A 17833-nucleotide genomic window follows, 5' to 3' on the forward strand; every position below is an offset into this window, starting at 1 on the left:
TTTTTGTCATCATATATTCAAATTTCTAGCTATTACACCTGACAAAATACCTTTACTTAAACTTTTCAAAACCTTGAATGAAAAATCTTTTTTAAGGACAGAGTAAAGAAACAACAACAGAAGAAAAACAAATCCCAAACAATAATAAAAGCCCAACAAGTAAACTAAGGCAAAGTGCAAAGACTCTTTCCAAGGGCAACACGGATATGCAGATTCAGATGACTGGAATAACCTCAGCTTCAATGCATTTCTGATTCTAATTAGGTCAGACATATATATAGAGACATACTCGGTATCCTTCTAGCTCTGGCCTACCTCTAAGATGGGTTTGTGTAAAGCACATGAACTGTACACAGATAAGCCATGAAAAGACATAACCAGAAGAGAAATTGACTTTTCCCAAGAGTAAGGAATGTGGAATTTATCCAGGTCCATTGGTTTCTTAACTACAGCCATGCTCCATCTCACACCAAAGGGCAAAATTACACATAATGATAGAAGACATCATGTTAAATTAGGAAATGCTTTTTCACACACCTTTTCACCTGTGAAGGTGTGTGCATCACCTTCTTGTGATGCAATGGTAGACAGAAATATATCTAAAAAAAATATTTCCATAACACTGTACAAAGTCTTTTCTTTGTGCATTTCTGAGGATGAAACAGATAGATAGCCTAAGAAACATGTTTGAAACTTCAGGTTTTTTATTGTAGTGTATTCTTAGATTCACCTGTTGTTTACATAATTGACCTGAGTTTGATAAAGGCTTTTGATTTTCCATTTGTATCAACTATACTTTGTTTTGTGAAGAACATTGTAAATCTTAAAACAAATGTAGCTGAATCCTCAACTGTGACATATATCCACAGGAATCTTCAGACTTCACTTGGTTTTTACTCTATTTAATTGTCTACTTAAATTATTTGATACCTTCTAGAGCTTTCACCTTTACTTTCAGAAAGCATTTGTACAGGTTAAGTAAGAAAACAATGGAATGAGAGGAAATTACAGTTAGGGTAAAAAACACAGAGGACATATAATTAACAGTAAATCCAGGTAATATACTTGGATGTAACATACCACGGTTAAATAAGCTAGGATGTGAAGGAATAATACCTGTCAGCATCTTTCTAGCTAATGTTTGAAAGGCCTGTCCATATTTTACTAAGAATAAAAATAATTGAGAAATATTGAAGTGCATAAAAAATTTCAAAAGCAGTTTGGTCTTACAATGTGCACAAAAAAAACCCCAAACAAATATGCACCTACACTGTGGCATGTTTTTACACTTTTGGTTCTGTTTAATATGAAAAAGCATGAGCATACAAATCAGAAAAGAAGAAGCTTCTCTAACCAGTGCATTGCAGCTCCCCAGTAGAAGACTGCATGTATCTTGCTAGTAAACTTCCTGAGTAAGTGTTGTTGAGTGAGTAAGTTCCTGTTGCCTGAGATATGAGGAATATCTCATAGAGGCAGAAAATAATGAGATCAGTCCCAGAATAGCTAAAGGCTAAAGGTCTGTTACTTGAGGAATATATACCTAAAAGGCCAGCAATGGTAATGAGGTCCACAGACGAACCTGGGTGAAATTCAAAGTGGCTGAAACTGCATGTGTGCATGTGTCCCCTTGCCGCATGCTGAGCCCACATCTGAAGAAAACCTCAGCACCTAGTACCTACCAGAGGATAACCCTGTTCCCTCTGTTTCTAGTTTGCATGAAATAAAGCACAGGCTTGTGTTAGGAGCTGAATTAAACCAAAAGGTTGCCAAGGCACTCAAAGGTAAAGTGAATCTGAACTGGAAGAGTAACAGGTAAGAAAGAGATGTAAGAGTCCTACATATATGCCAGTATGCAACATATTTACATTTTTAGAATAGCTATCCTTTGGTTGTTCACCTGGTGTAATCCAAAAAGAAGAAATATTTATAACTGATTCATTGAATTTCTAGATATAGTGAACCAGGCCAAAGGGATGCAATCAGGGGTATGCAGTGCTCATTCAGCGCCAGTTTTTGGCACTAAAGTAAACTGGTTAACCCCACCTGTATCAGCTATACATTTGTTACTTTTAAATTAGAAAAATGCTTCATATTCAGCTATTAGAAGCATATTTACCTGCATGATGTAAGTGCTGAACATCAATACTGTGATCTAAACCAAGCACATATGCAGTTTTCTGCTCACAGGGTATAAATGAAATGCAATTCAACTATGGCATATTGTTGCAAATGTTAAAAGCCTTGAATAGATGAAATTCTATACAAAGCCCAGTACCTTCTCAAGGCAACTTTAGGGTGATAGGTAACAGAATCCCCCTCCTTCCCTCTCAGCAAAATATGACATATTTGACATCTGTGACAGTTGCCTCAAGAGCTTTAAAAGAGGTTATACTACTGTCAATATTACCCATATACTATGTTCTAAATCTGACACAGTCGTCAACTGAGTTGCTAACAATATTAAACCCAAGGTAGCATATTGCTCATTTTCTAGAATAGCCAATGCTGATTGCTACTTAAGTATTCCTTTAGGACACACAATAAAATATTATGTAAATTTCAACTGCTGAATGCTGTTCTTGTCAGGAATGTATATGAATAAGACAGCATGCTACAGAAGATTAAGTAAGGCATTTAAATAATGAGTGCATATTTTGTCTGTTAAAATATTTACGTTTTCTTCATTTTATTAAAGTTCTCCGTGAATCTATAGTCAAAGTGTAGTTTGTGTTGACAAATAGATTGAATGTTTATTTTTCAAAGAGTATATAGCTCTGTATTTGATCAAATAAATAATTGCACCTTCTGTCTACTCTGATGGAATACCCTTCTTTACATTAGCTCAAGGACAGCTGATAGCAATGGAAATCACTGAAGCAGGAACCACAGGCCAGTTGTTCTTTCTCTTTCAATTCTTCTTCTGAGAACAGATATTTGTCTTTCCTTAGCAAATAATTACAGTGTGCATTATTACTTGTAGTTCCAACTTCTCTTTCTGTTTCTAAATGACACTACCTTTGTACTTGTAATTCATTTTGGAGACAGCTAAGAAAGTAGTGGTATATGGGGTGTTCTACAGACCAGTAAGGAAAGTGTCTCTTTCTGGGTATTCTTGTCTGTCCCTACAGCCCTCAGTTGGTTCACTTTAGCATTGCATTACTTATTTTCCTTTGGTAACAGCACAGCATTTCTGTTTAGAATTCACAAAGATTATTTGATATGAGTTCCACAAGGAAAGATGTAAAAGGAATACAGAGGGAATAATAATCGTTATTATTATAAATATTCTTAATATATATGTTATAAAAACATCCATAGTTCAACACAGCTGTATTTTTTTAAATGTCAACATATCAAAATTTTAAAATTTCATCTAGAAATATGTAATTTAATAAAATGAAGAAACCCAACTACAACAACAGTAGTTATTATTTTTTTGTTCTTCACAATTATGCTTCTGGCAATTAAAATTAAAACAAGTGTTATCATGTATAAATAACAAGTACGTTTGTTGTCCTCTTAATAACAAAAATTAGTCATCCTCTCATGCTCTGAAAATTTTCTGTTATTTTTTTAATTTAATAGAACGTCTGGAAATTAGCCAGCAAAAGCAAAAAGAAAAAAAAGTTAGGTTACAGTGTTAGTCTTCCACTTTTATTCAAAAGAAAGATGGATTAGGGAGATGAGGAAAAATATAAATCAGCTTTCCACACAGACGATTCTTTACAGAGAGCTTCTTTTACCACAGACAGCAAGCCTCGAACATTCAAAGTACATTTGTCCACCTTTCAAAGCTGTCTTTCATTCAGATGTTTTTCTAGCAGAGATGAAGGGAAAGAGTTTTGATTAACCTAAGCCAAGATACATTCTTCTTACTTTATTTTTCATCCTCTCAGAAGCAGCTTCTCTCATGTGCTGTTTCACAAAACAAAGGGTTTTGGCAGACAAGTGCCTGCAAAAAAAGTTTTTTCTGAATATCAGTTGGTACCTGCAGTCTGAGTTTATGCACCTGAGGCATATGTATAAAATGAGCTCTTGAGCATGACTTGCTAACAACTTGCATCACAGAAAGAAACTGATTTAAAATGAATGGGATAATCAAATTTGATTTTTTTAAATTAAAGGTATGGCCTTATACAGTAAATAGTGTCTCTGAATATCTTTTTTGTTATATTAATAAATAAATGCATCTGCTCCAAGAATAATACTGAGAATACAGCGGTAATAAGTCACTGAAATATCTATACCAAAGAAGTAAATTGCAGGGGAATTAGCCACAGCTGAATTAACCACATAAAAGTTTAGTTGCTATTACTACCCTCAGAAACAGAAACTGGTGTAATGATGTAGAGGTTACTACTTTTGATTTCTATGTGAATTTAACTATCTGAACAATAAAGAGTACATGTCATATCTCATATGAAATCCTTTTCAATAATCAGGGGTTTAGATTTTTTTCAGAGTCATTTTACAATGCATAGTGTGCCATGCAGAAATTCTCTGTGATACAGTAATTTTCAGTATAGTGCTGTAACTTTTGAGAAAATATGGTAATTTTTTATTTTAGTTATGCTTTATATAAGTCCTTTAATCATCAGTTTCTTAAAGGCTTTACAGATAGTAGGTGGGTTTTTTTTCAGGAAAAGAAATGGTTGTATGTGATCAAATATTTGAAAAAAAAAAAAGAGATATGACCTTCTAAGAAAATGTATCAAAACTGTGCTTGAGCTTCCCTGACTTCAGTAACTCATGTACAACATTGGTTATGCTGTTTTCCCAGATTTTCATTTGAAAACCATAATTTGGTTTAAATGTTGGTTTTTGTTTTGTTTTTTTTCTCTACAGTGGTAAGAAGTCAAATTATTTAATGAAACACAGATGCTTGCTTAATGCTATTTAGCTCTGTGCAAAAACTGATTTAAATGACACTACATAAAGAGATTCCCTGTTGATAGAAAGGAGCTGTGGCCAGATCCTTACTCCAAAGTTCAGACATTAAACTTCTAAGTCAAAGTTCTTCCCCTACAGAACAGAATCCCTTGGCAAATATTCTAATTAATCATTGCCTTGTGTCGTGAAATTGTTACCTTCTTACTGTAGTTTACTTCTGGCAGTGGCTTGTTGTTCTTTTCAGCTGGATTCTCAGAGTTTCTATAATGAGCTCTTTCTATTCCTGTTAGAATGGTGAATGAATGAGGATGCTCACAGCCTCATAAGATCGGGTCCCTACAAGCTTGTGTCCAAAGTCATGCTGCAATTTTCACTTACCTGCTAATATGAGGTAATAGCAATCTTTTACTTTGAATCTTTATTTTATGCTTTTTCCTTATGTGATTTTTATTCAAAGAGGAAAATTATACAGCAATTTTTAACCTTTGTTTACAGTACTATATGCGTAATGCTTCTAAACAGAAATGTTCCCCATGAGAAATCACTGACTTCTATCAGGAGAGCTGTATAATTTTTGTGGCTCAGAATCTAACTCTCCTGAAAAAACTTAGATGGTTTAAAAAAAAAACAGTTTCAAAGAAAAAGGGGTATGTGTATATTGGCTTTGCCTGGCAAAGTTATAATAGTGGGGGGCTATAAAGGTACTTTCTGTGAGAAGATGCCAGCAGCTTCCCCCATGACCAACAGCCTATGCAGCTGGCTCTAAGGTGGACCCTCCACTGGCCAAGGTCAAGCCCATCAGTGACAGTAACAGTGCCTCTGTGATAACATAGTTAAGAAGCAGGTAGAGGCTGGGTGGGGGGAAGGCTGTGCAACAGAAGCCAGAGAGAATAGTATGAATATGTGTGAGAAACAGCTATGTGGACACCAAGGTCAGAGAGGAAGGAAGGGAGGAGGTGCTCCAGGTACCAGAACAGAGACTCCCCTGCAGCCTTTGGTTCAGATCATGGTGAGGAAGGCTGTCCCCAGGCAGCCCATGGTGGTCCACGATGGATCAGATATCCACCTACAGCCCATGGAGTACCCCAAGATGGAGCAGGGGGATGCCCGAAGGATGCCATCACCCTGTGGAAAGCCTGTGCTGGAGCAGGCACCTTGCAGAACCTGTGGCCCTGTGGAGCGTGGAGCCCATGCTGGAGCAGGTTTGCTGGCAACATTTGTGACTCCATCAAAGGGACCCACACTGGAACAGTCTGTTCCTGAAGGGCTGCACCCCATGGAAGGGACCGACACAGAAGCAGCTCATGAACTGCAGCCGATGGGAAGTACTCAGGTTGGAGAGGTTCATAGAGAACTGTCTCCCATGAGAGGGACCCCATGCTGGATCAGGAGAAGAGTGTGAGAAGCCCTCCCCCTGAGGAAGAAGGAGAGGCAGAAACAACGCACGATGGACTGAATGCAACCCTCAGTTGTTATTCCCCTTCCCTGCTTGGGGGAAAGGAGGTAGAGAAACTGGGAGTAAAATTAAGCCCAGGAAAAAAGGAGGGGTTGGGGGAAGGTTTTTTTTTAAGGTTTGATTTTATTTCCCATTATCCTACTCTGATTTGACTGGTAATAAACTAATTTTCTCAAATTAGGCCTATTTTGCTTATAAGAGTAAATTGTGAATGATATTTACCTGTCCTTATCTCAACGTGCAAGCCTTTTTTTATATTTTCTCTCCCATCTAGCTGAGGATAGCAGCTTTGGTGAGCACCTGGTGTCCAGCCAAGGTAAAGCCACTCTGGATTGTCAAAAAATCCAAAATCAAAATCATCTGTAAAGAGCAAAATAAAAAATTTAAAATACAGTAAGATAAAAGAGCACACAAAAGAAGAGCGAATAAGCAACAAATTTTCAACTTAAGTCTGTTTTATTGTCCATAAGTGATGCAGAATGATTAGTTTTTTACTTAATTTTAAAGTGGCACAGCTGATAAGTTATTTTAAGCGCAGCAGGATAGCTGAAAAATAATGACTGTAATAATAGAACAAAAAAAAAGGGCAAATTAGATTGCGTGATCTCAGCAAAGCAAGTGCTTTGAATAGTTGACACTGGTTAACAATGGAGACAATGGAGAGTAATGCAGTAAAAAAAGAGCAGTGCTCAGATACTTCCCTGCCTCCTCAATGTGAGTGTGTCAACTGGCAATTAATGCATATGGGTCTGAAAGAAAGAAAAAGAAGCTGAAAAAAAATATTGTGAAATGGTAGCAAATGAAAGAAATAGTAAGAAAATTCATAGGTCATTTTCTAGGGGAATAATCTTTCTGTGTGTTGAGTTAAAGTTTCTGAGACTGTCTACGTTGTCCTAGTCTTGTCCAGGGTGTATGCAGTAAAAACTTTGTGAGTACTGTAGTGCATCTAATTAGTGTGTGGTCATTTTGTTGTGTATCCTGCCTGTCACCAGAGCAATTTGGTGTAATTGGCAGGGTACAAAAAAAATGGCATTTTTTTAAGGTAAAGAAAACTGTTGTTAAAAAAGATAAAGAGCTGGATATTCCTGTATGGGAATAATTACCTTATTGCACTTTGGCTGCTGAGTGGACGTGTCATGGTTTATGTGAGAATTGGCACTCCTATTTTATGAAGGCAGGACCCCTTGGTGTTTACAAAAGGTTTAAGAGAATGAGGGTGGATTCTGCTGGCTGCATATCAAAAGCAGTGTCAGCAGAGAGAGCAAATGTGTAAGGACAAGATTTATTTATGTGAATTGCAGGGAAAAATAGTTACGTTGCAGCACCCAAATTGACTATTAATGGATAAACTGGACATTTAAAAACAGTAGCAGAAAAAGCAGCTTTTTGAGTAGCCCGATATAAACATGCCACTGGAAAAGACAATAAGGAATTAGTGATTAAATTTGGACAAGAAAAATGGGACCATGCCCCTGCAAATAAATTCTATTGAGATAACATTGTTATGTTCTAGCTTTGTGTTTTACAAAAAACTACAAATCCCAGCCGTCCTCGTATGTTTTATGGTCCCTTTTCACAATGCTGTTACCCCACAAAGCTATCTGAAAAGTATTGACAACTCTCCTGTGCACTGGAGATGGAAGAGCAGCACCAGACCTTGCAGACAAGATGATTACACCATAATGTGAATGAACTTTGCTTTCATAGTGTTGTGGTTTAAGCCCAGCTGGTAACTTGGAACCATGCAACCACTTACTCATTCCTCCCCTTCCTCTTCCCCCAGCTTCCGGAGGGATGAGAAGAATTGAAAGAATGTAATTCCCACAGGTTCAAATAGGAACAGTCCAGTAACTAAGGTATAACACAAAACCACTGCTGCTACCACCAATAATAATCATGATAAGGGAAATAAACAAGGGGAGAGAATACAACTGTTCACCATCTACTGATGGATACCCATCCCAATCCAAGCAGTGATCTGGGCTTTCCATGTAATGCCCCCCAGTTTATATAGTGGGCATGACATGCTGTGGTATGGAATACCTCTTTGGTTAGTTTGGGTCAGGTGTTCTGTGTCTGCTTCCTCCTGGTTTCCTGTGCCCCTCCTCAGTGGCAGAGCATGAGAATGAAAAGTCCTTGGTCAGAGTAAACATTACTGATCAAGAACTAAAAACATCGGTGTTACGAGCGTTGTTCTCTCTCAGGCTAAAGCTGAAACCACAGCACTGCACCAGCTATTAAGGAGGAAAATGGCTGCTACTGCTAAAGCCAGGACACATGGCTAATTCAACATTTTCCCCAGGAGTATATCTGTGGACAACCAGTCTGTTGGGAAAATGCTATGATTGATTGTACAACATCAAATGGATTAGTATGTAATAACTATAGCTAATGCTAGTACCGTTGCTGTCAAATGTTGTAACCTTTCTAGTGCTCATAATCATTGTGCTAATAGTATTGAAAATGTGTACAGCCTGAGCTGCAGCAGTCGGAATATAATTCTAGCAGCCCTCAGTGTGCATAATAGTTGTTATACTGATTTTATTAACAATATGGAATTGCTGTCTGTGGTATCAATCGTGAGACTGTGTCTCATGTGTCTCTGTCATGATTGGGAATCCAAGGACCAAATGTAATGGATGGAAACCTAGCTGAGAGTTGATTCTCTCTCATGACTGAGGGACGTAACAAAGTACATTTTTTTGTCACAGAGTGTTTGACAGAGTATATATGTTTATGTTCCTTGTAAATGTCCAAAAGAGGCAGGAAAAAATGGGGGTGCAGCTGTTCTATGACCTTCATACTTGGCTGCACAGGGGTGCCTGGCCAATGCTCTTGGTGTGAACCGTGAGATCATGGGAAACTTCATGGCCCCATGAGTAAGCAATTACAGATCTGGCATAAAGCCAGTTGTTTTTCTAAGGCTATAAAGGCAAGACCCTCTTCTAGCCAAATCCAAAGCCTCACCTATGGGTGGACACACTGTTTAGGAATTTTCCCAATTACCCGAGACTCCTGGCATAGGCTGCAGTAGGGCTTCCCAACTTCAAGTGTGGGTCTTCCCAGCTTCCCAGCTTCAGGTGCGAGATGATAACTCAGTGGTAATTGGTGATGTATTTCATCTTAATCACTATTTCTTCTACGCAGTAACCATTTGATGCATTATTAATTTTCCTTTGTAATTTACTTATATGTATTTATCTCCCTGATTTCCTTTATTGTACTTATTTACTGTAGATAGAGAGATATATACCTGATTTGTGTTAGTGTGCTTGTTTGCTTTAGTGTGTTTATTCGCTTTAGTGTGCTTTTTAATTAAACTCTGCATGAAACACAGCTGGTGTGTGGTCATTTTGTTGCGTACCCTGCCTGTCAGCAGAACACAAGGCTACCTAAATCTTTAACAGGACAGTTACAGTTTCTGTCCTTTCTAACAGGACCTGCAGTCTGCTCTGGATGGGGAGGAAGTTCAGGCTTAAAAAACTTAAATTTCCCAGAGTCAGTCCTTGATTCCAGAAGTACAAAAAAGCTTCTATAAGCCACTATGTCTGTTTTATTTGTGTGTTTGACAGGTATGTAAAACTTTTTATGGGTAGTGCCTAAGTGGATAATTTGTCCCTCAACTCAGGCAGCAAATCTGGGAGCATCCTGGTGTCTCAGCCAAAGGGCTTAAAAGGTCTCCATTATCTTCAGGGTTAGGATAGAGGAGTCTATCAAAAATGGTTTGTTGTGGAAACTGGAAGGGCAGCAGTCATGCTTTTCCCTGAAATTATGTAGGGAGATGAAAAAGCGATTTCATAGTTCCCAAATTGCACTCACACATATCTTGGATGGCCTCTGCTGAGAAGATGTGCAAGTATAGCCTTATTAATTTCAGTGGATATAGGGTATATATTGAGAGTTTGAAACTGAATGTTTGCAGACAAATGTTTCTTAATGGATACACCTGTTTTAATTCCAGAATATCTAACCCATCCTATTTTTCTTTTTTCTTCCTTCCTTTGTTTTTACCCTTGGGAAATGATTGTCACAGATAACTGGTAAAATGAGGATTTGAGTAGAAATCGTATGTATGTCTTCACTGAATACTCAAAACTGTTTGAATCTATTTGCCTAAAGATGATCGTTTTAAAGAGGAAGACAACCATAAGCACAAATGGGAAGCAATCAAAGAATTACAAGACTTTTGATACAAAGGAATTATCCTGATAAAAAGCATAAAAAGAGCATGCAAATTCAGAATAGGAGGAAGAGACATTGGGGTGGAAATGACAGGAGTGAAACCTGATTTGGTACTGCAGAAGTTGCCATGCATCATTACAACCCCTGCTCATGTCAGAAGGAGCAGCATCCTTGCCCAGTGCCATCAGAGCCCTGGCACAGCAAGTGGCTGCTACCTGCAGGGTGGGGACAATAAATAGACATGGAGCTGTGGGCCCAACATCTCCCACAGAAGTGACACACAAGCAGGGCAGCCCACTTTCAGTAGGCTGAGGGTTTACTGAAAATCAATGTGTTCTGCTAGAGAGGAGATATACTTACAACTGTGTTGCATACTTACAACACAAGTATGTGTGTTTTGGTGTGATTAGAACATTTGGGGTTAAATTTGGGATAAGATAAAGGTGCTTATAAAATTGTGTTTAGCATCCTGCCTTTAGTATTGCTGATATTCTGCTCTTTCGTTACTGGTATTGACCCTGTATGTCTAATTCACTGATTTCTGGAAAACTGCATACTGTTTATACATCAAAAAATTGTTTCAATCCCAATCTGGTTTAAATTCTATCAACTGAGGAGATTTTTCCTTGACAAATTCTGACCAGAGGTAGACTAGGAAAACTCATTTAGTGATATTACAAAGGTGCATTGTTGAGAGAAAATAAGTATCGTGACTAAAAATTATAATCTATATTATAACCAGTGGATTACTTTATAACCTGTTTTGTTAATATATTAAAGAATATCATGAGAGCCTACCAGTTAAGAAAAAAAGGATACTATCAGCATAACTTATCACGGATCACTGTAGTCTTTCTTATTATCTACAGGCTTTCCTATTGCAGTGCCATGATGAAAACTATACAGCATAAAGTCATGATTCAGCACATCATTGTCCACAGATTTTAAGAGTTTCTCTGTATGTTGATAACCTGAAATACCTAGGTCTATCTGTAGCTCTCTTATGATTATTACTCTAGGGAATCTCATTTACATCAAGGTCTATTTTTTCCCCATAAGTATCTAGGAAGAATTTCTTAAAGCAACTTCAGTATATTTTTAATGAGTCGCTGAAAAGAGAATCTGCATTTTTACTTCACTTTTCAGCATATCTTTAGAGCTTACTTATTCATTTTGCTTTATAGCAAGAAGGGGTACACTCACCATGTGGTAAAAATCTTTAAAGCTAAGAATAATTGCCAGATGTTCCTGATATCTCATTATTATCACCTTCAGCATTTCTTTCTTTCTCTCGCTTTGATTACACTGTGATAAATTTCCAGGAAACTTTCACTAAATACAACCTTGGTTACACTTCAATAAGCCAAGATGACAATATTATTAATTGCTTAAGTTGATCATTGTATTATATAAACGTCCTGCAGAGTGATCCGCACTTCACCACTTGTATTCATTAATATGGCATAAACGTTTGACCCTTATAGAAAGACAGTTTCAAAACAAAAAAGAAATATGTTAAAATACATTTATTAAAGTACTACTTTTGATTGAGTTCCCAGGAACTTTTGATTGGGTTCCTGGGAGCCTTGACACTTTTAAATTATTTCAGCACATGAGAAATTTTAACTGTTCAAAGCAGTTTCTTGATCTTGCTTTCAGCTTTCCTATCTTGTTTCAAGATGCTAGCTACTACAGCTAATAGAGATAATGCAACTGAATGACAACATACAAATGTTTGTAGGTATGCAGGGATTGACTAGAAGACTCAGTTCTGGATGCTGCCAAAAGATAAATAATTGTGAGTGAAATAACAGCTTAAGATGCTAAAGAGAATGCCCAGTCTTCTTTTCCTGTGACCTCTTTTGGCTGTTTATGCTACTGAAAGACAAGTGGACTAGATTTACAGTATTCGGTCCATGCTTAATCTGATTCTTGAGCCTTCTCCCAGGACACAAATGCAGCCATATGTCGTGTTCCTCACTGGCCCAAAACTCAAAAGCTTAATAGTTTTTATTAAACATACTGTTCAAATTTAAAAGCAATGTAATCACTTTGTTATTAAAGTAACCTTAGAAACTGAAAACAGCCTAAAAATTAAAGATTGTTCAAGGCTTTAGTTCATGGCAATGGCTCCATAGAAAAGACAAGGCCGCTTCCATATCAGTCAGCTTTACATAAGCAGTCCAAGGACCATCATGGCCCTATGGCTGCAAAAAGAGAGAAGCCATTCAGCGGAGGCAATTAGGGAGCAAGTGCAAGCACCATTGCTCTCTGATTTTCACTTCAAAGTGAATGACAAAAATACTCCTTTATACACCTTCTGTGTCCAGTGCTTACAAACAGATTTCTGTTGGAAATGAGCAAGAGTTGTTTGTGTCCTGAGACTTCACACAGGCTGGAGAGAACAATTCAAAAAGGCTCTTCAGTAAATGAAACAGTAAACAGCTTCCTCTCTGGTCCACCAAATATTTCACTTGACTTTGTTTCCTTGATTTAGATATGTGAACAGAAAGGTATCAGAGGAGAATTTATTTCCTTGAAGTCACCTGAGCAATGCTACCTAAGGTAGTCAAAGCACTTTATATATCAGTGAAGACCCAGTTCAAAACAAGACATTCCATCACTTTGTTCATCTTTCCTGGGTACTCCATATCTACACTGCATCCTCAAGTATTCCTGTGGAGACAGTGTTCTCACGGGAGAATGGATAATTGGTACATATACTGAATAATCCTGAAAGATACAGCAAGGCCGTGAAAGGCCTGAGGAAGCTTAAGCAAGCAAGATAAGAAGCTGTAATTCACTGAGTTAATAAGAACTGTGGACTGTTGGCAAGCTTTTGAGGTCAAGTTCTCACACCTGCGCTTAACCAATTATGTGTTAGTTGCTGAGGGTCTTCAAGACATGTATCCAATCATAATATGCCAAATCACTGTAAGTGCCTGTAAGCAATGGTGTATAAGGAGTTAAAGCTTTGTAATAAATTGGCATTTGCTGATCACATTGATTGTTCCTGCATTGTCCGTGACTCCCACGCCAACATATTCCTAATTTCTCTTTCCAAGCTTATTATTTTGTCTCCATACACAGGTCATATACAGCATGTCTTTCTCCCAGGACCCCAAAACACATCCCTTCCCACCTATATTACCAGTTTATTTATCATCCACACCCAAGAATACCATCTAAGACAAAATAGGAAAAACATAAACAATTGCGCATTTCTTTGATCCTCTGATGGTTTTGGTAAAGTTTTCAATTAATAGATAGGCGAAAGTGGTAAAAGAGATGATACTTATTGGGCTTTCAGAATATTTATTGTGATAAGTTTTTAAGTCCTGCCATGAACTGTCATAATCTGATCCATTTGGCTCATAAATAATCCAGTTGGCACATAAATATTAACACTGAAATGGGGCATCCTAAAATCATCAGAAACGTTAATCTCTTTAAACAACTCAGTGCCAAATAAGCTATTACATATCAAACACCGGGACACAACAGGTGAAATAAGAAATACTAGCATGTATATAGTTTCTCTGCTTCTGTTGAAATAAAAAAACCCACATTAATTGTAATCAGAAATTCAGCAGAATTATTTTTTAACAGAAGATAAGATAAAGTAGGGAGTGAAAGTCAGAGGAAGGTTAGAGATATTCAAGCTGGCAGAATCCAATGAAATCCTTTCTGGAGCACTGAAGGAACAAGCTGATGTAGTGTTCGAACTGTTAGTGTCTAGCACTGAAACTTGGAAAAAGAAGGTCCCAGAAGACTGGAGAAATGCAAGCATAGTACTTATATTAGAAAGAGCAGAAAAACAGGATCAGTAGAATTATAAACTACTGAGTTTGATTTTGTTTAAAAAAAAAGAGAACCTAAATATATTATTAAACTAATTATAAGCTTATGGATAATAAACAATGTTGGGAGAGGGGTAAAGAGCTCAAACTGATGTATTTAGACCAAATAGTAGAAAACCATTTAATTTAGTTCTTTGATGAGATATCTATGCTATTGGATAAGGAATAATCAGAAGAGGAGTTATATCAGCTTCAGAAAGGCTGTTGTCATCGTAGCATATGGAAATCTCCTTAATAGAAAGAGAGAAAAATGGATGAAATCACATACAGGAGGTATGTAGTTAGATGAAAAATCACACTGAAAGACTTTCTGCGTTTAGTTTGCAATCAAGCTGGATAAAATACCCTTTGAAAGGCTTACTGGAAGGTCAGTCACTACATATTTTTGGTACTGATCAGGTTGACTAAATATACAATACATATATTGTATCTGTTGTGGTTAATGAATTCCAAACACTGGTAGGCAGCAACCAGAAGCATCTTAACTAATTGGAGGATAAGTACAAAATCAGAGTATAAAATTTAGTAAGCACTAGTATAAACAACTAGACCATAAAAAGTTATAGTTAAAATGACATATAAAAAGATTGGTCTGAACAGACGGTGGAAATTAAGACGATGCTGGTCTTAGAATGCAATGGTAATTGCATGTGAGACTATAGCAGGTAAGACAAGATGATGAAAGAGACCAAATCTTAATCTGGAGTGTAATCAATAGGAGTGCAGAATGAATAGCCTAGAAAGTGTGTAGCTTCCGGTTCTATTTGTTCAAAATAAGACTTCTACAAAAATAAAACAAAGATTTAATTGCTGTAAATCATTTGTTCACTTGAACAAGCAAGTTTACTTCTAGAAAAATATCTACAAAATGATAAATCTGAAACTTGTGATCATTCACAGTCTAAAAGTTCTGCCTCAGCCCTTCTAAGAACTTAATGTCTTTGATCTTAATTGGCCTTGACAATAAAAAGAAACTAACTTTCCTTGTCTACTAATTTCACATTTAAAAAACTGACAGGATGGTATATATGCAGACATCATCTGATTTCAACAAATGTTGCTTTATTCTTAGTGTATATATGCATACATACACTCATTTGTAGTGATTAAATAGTCAAAGATGGAGATTCATTAATCAAAGTTGATTCATAAGGTAGTGGAAAATTAATTCTATATGTCAGTGGGAAATTAATTACATATGCATCTACAATAATACTTGCAATGCAATTTTTCTTAATAAGGTATTAATAGTATAGTTTTTTTCATAAAATATATTTGATGGAATAGAGCAGTGCATGTCAGAAAACCGCAGATTTGACCCTGTGATTGTGACATAGTAAACAGAAAATTTATTTATCAAGAGATGCAAATGTGTAAATTCATTAATTTCTAAAACATTTTCTCAGAGAGTTAAAATTAGGCAGAACACTGCAGAACACTGCAGAACACTGCAGAGTCTGTGTCCAATTTGTTAAGGTAGATAAGCAGCTGGTTAAGCCCTGGCCTGGGCTTTATCTGAGTAAACTGATTAGTTCACAAGAAACTGCTGCATATAGGAGTAAGAAGCTGCATATATGAGTAAGAAGCTGCTATGGGTCTCGTTATGAGAAGCAGTTTTATTTCACAGATGGTTAAGGGGAGCAAGGTGAGACATAACCAAACTCCACAGGTAATTGGTAGAATCTGAGCCCTCTTGGTGAGTGAAATCCTTTAATGCCAGTGTGGCCTCGTAACCATAACCTCCCAACCTGGCTTGATTGGCTAAGTTACTATACTACTCATACCATATGAGGATGGAATGCCCTAGGTAACTATATCAAAGTAGCAGTGTTAGGTATGGATGTAGTAAAAACTGTGACAATTTAGTTAGGGATGAACTTTTTACCCAGATTGAGACAAAGATGAAGGGAAGGATCTACACGGATGAAGCAAAAGAGAGAATAGGAAGTAGCAGGCTGTCTTATTTTCTTATTAAAACCATTCCTAACAATTTTCTGTGTGAACTGCTGTAACTTCTCTCTGTTCTGAGCATGCGCTTGCATGTGGGCATGTGTCTTTTTTTGATATCAAACTTGGAGCTGGATTAGCCAGCAAGTCAGAGAAAGCACTCGAATAAAATCCAACATCTGAGCTAGTGGCTGGGTAAAGGTGTTTGTGAATGTGGCTTTATCTGAGAAGCTAAAGATTTAGGCTGTGTGGCTGTGTATATTCTTCACCAAGCGAGGCTAAGCCCTGATCAGCCGGAGAGGAGGAACAGATTTGTGTTATGTTGCCTGTGTTTACGTGGTACCAGCAAAGGCATTGCCCTCTGTTTATGCTGGTTTATATGGCTGGCCATGTTCTCACCACTTGTGGGTGGGCACTTATCAAGAATGCACACGACTGTTGAGTGGACTTGGTAACCACAGCAGCCTGGCTACATCATACTAGGTCTGGATGAACACCAAGGTCTGAGATAAAGTTCATTCTAGTGAACCAGGAAGGAGAATTTTCCTTTGTCCCAAAGGCCACAAAATTCACTTCAGTTAAAAGAGTTAGTATGAGAATGTTCAGGAAATGTGCTGTATAATAGCTTTCCTGGTCTGCTGTGCAGCCAGATGCACAGCCCCACCATATCATACACAACCTCACCTTTATCATACAGAGCACAAGAGAATAGATAAAGCCTTTGCCAGTTTTATTATGCACAAAATGCTTTTATTGGAAATTCTGTCATACACGTATATTTATTTTGCAAGGCAGAGAGGAAGGATGGACAGGAAAGAGAAAGAGATGGTGCAGGGTTACTTCTGGATATTGGTAAGAAAGGCTCAGTAGCAAAAAACTAAGATATCTTTTTAATAAGACAGAATAAGAACAGTTACATGGATACCAAGGAAGACTTACATCCCTCAGACACTGGGAACAACCACATTTATGCAGAACTGGGAAAGGCCCAAATGGATTTTTCCAAGGCACACTGCACAGATATGGTCCATGGAAGAAAGCTCCCCCCTTTTTGGTTATTTGAGCTGTTATATAATTTTCTTACAGGAAAACAACTGCCTTCATAAAGTATCCTAATCTTAGTGCTTCTTGTCACACTTTGAGATAAAGGTCATGCAGGATGCATAATCTCCAGTACCAAGTGCAGGGTCCCCAGTTACAGTCAGCTGGCTGAGCTTGGCCTGTGGCCACATGGTTGGAACCACATAGCACAGTTTTCAGGCCAGGCTGTAGCACAGGCACAGCACGGCCTGGACTGCTATGTGGATCACAGACATCTCGGTGTGCAGTGATGTCTCATTCAGGGTCATCACAGCCTACCCTTCGATCCACATACTGTTTACTTTTTCCAAAGATTTTGCAAATTACAGACTGTATCACTAACAAGGGATTACCATGCCCCGAGTATAAGGTCCGATAGAGCAGACATGACCTGTTCCAGATCGCTAACTCCTTGAAT

This window comes from Neopsephotus bourkii, unplaced genomic scaffold, assembly GCF_033783945.1.
Source record: "Neopsephotus bourkii isolate Nb327-2 ecotype Australia unplaced genomic scaffold, CSIRO-AGI_Nbou_v1 NB_780, whole genome shotgun sequence".
NCBI classification, from domain to species: domain Eukaryota; kingdom Metazoa; phylum Chordata; class Aves; order Psittaciformes; family Psittacidae; genus Neopsephotus; species Neopsephotus bourkii.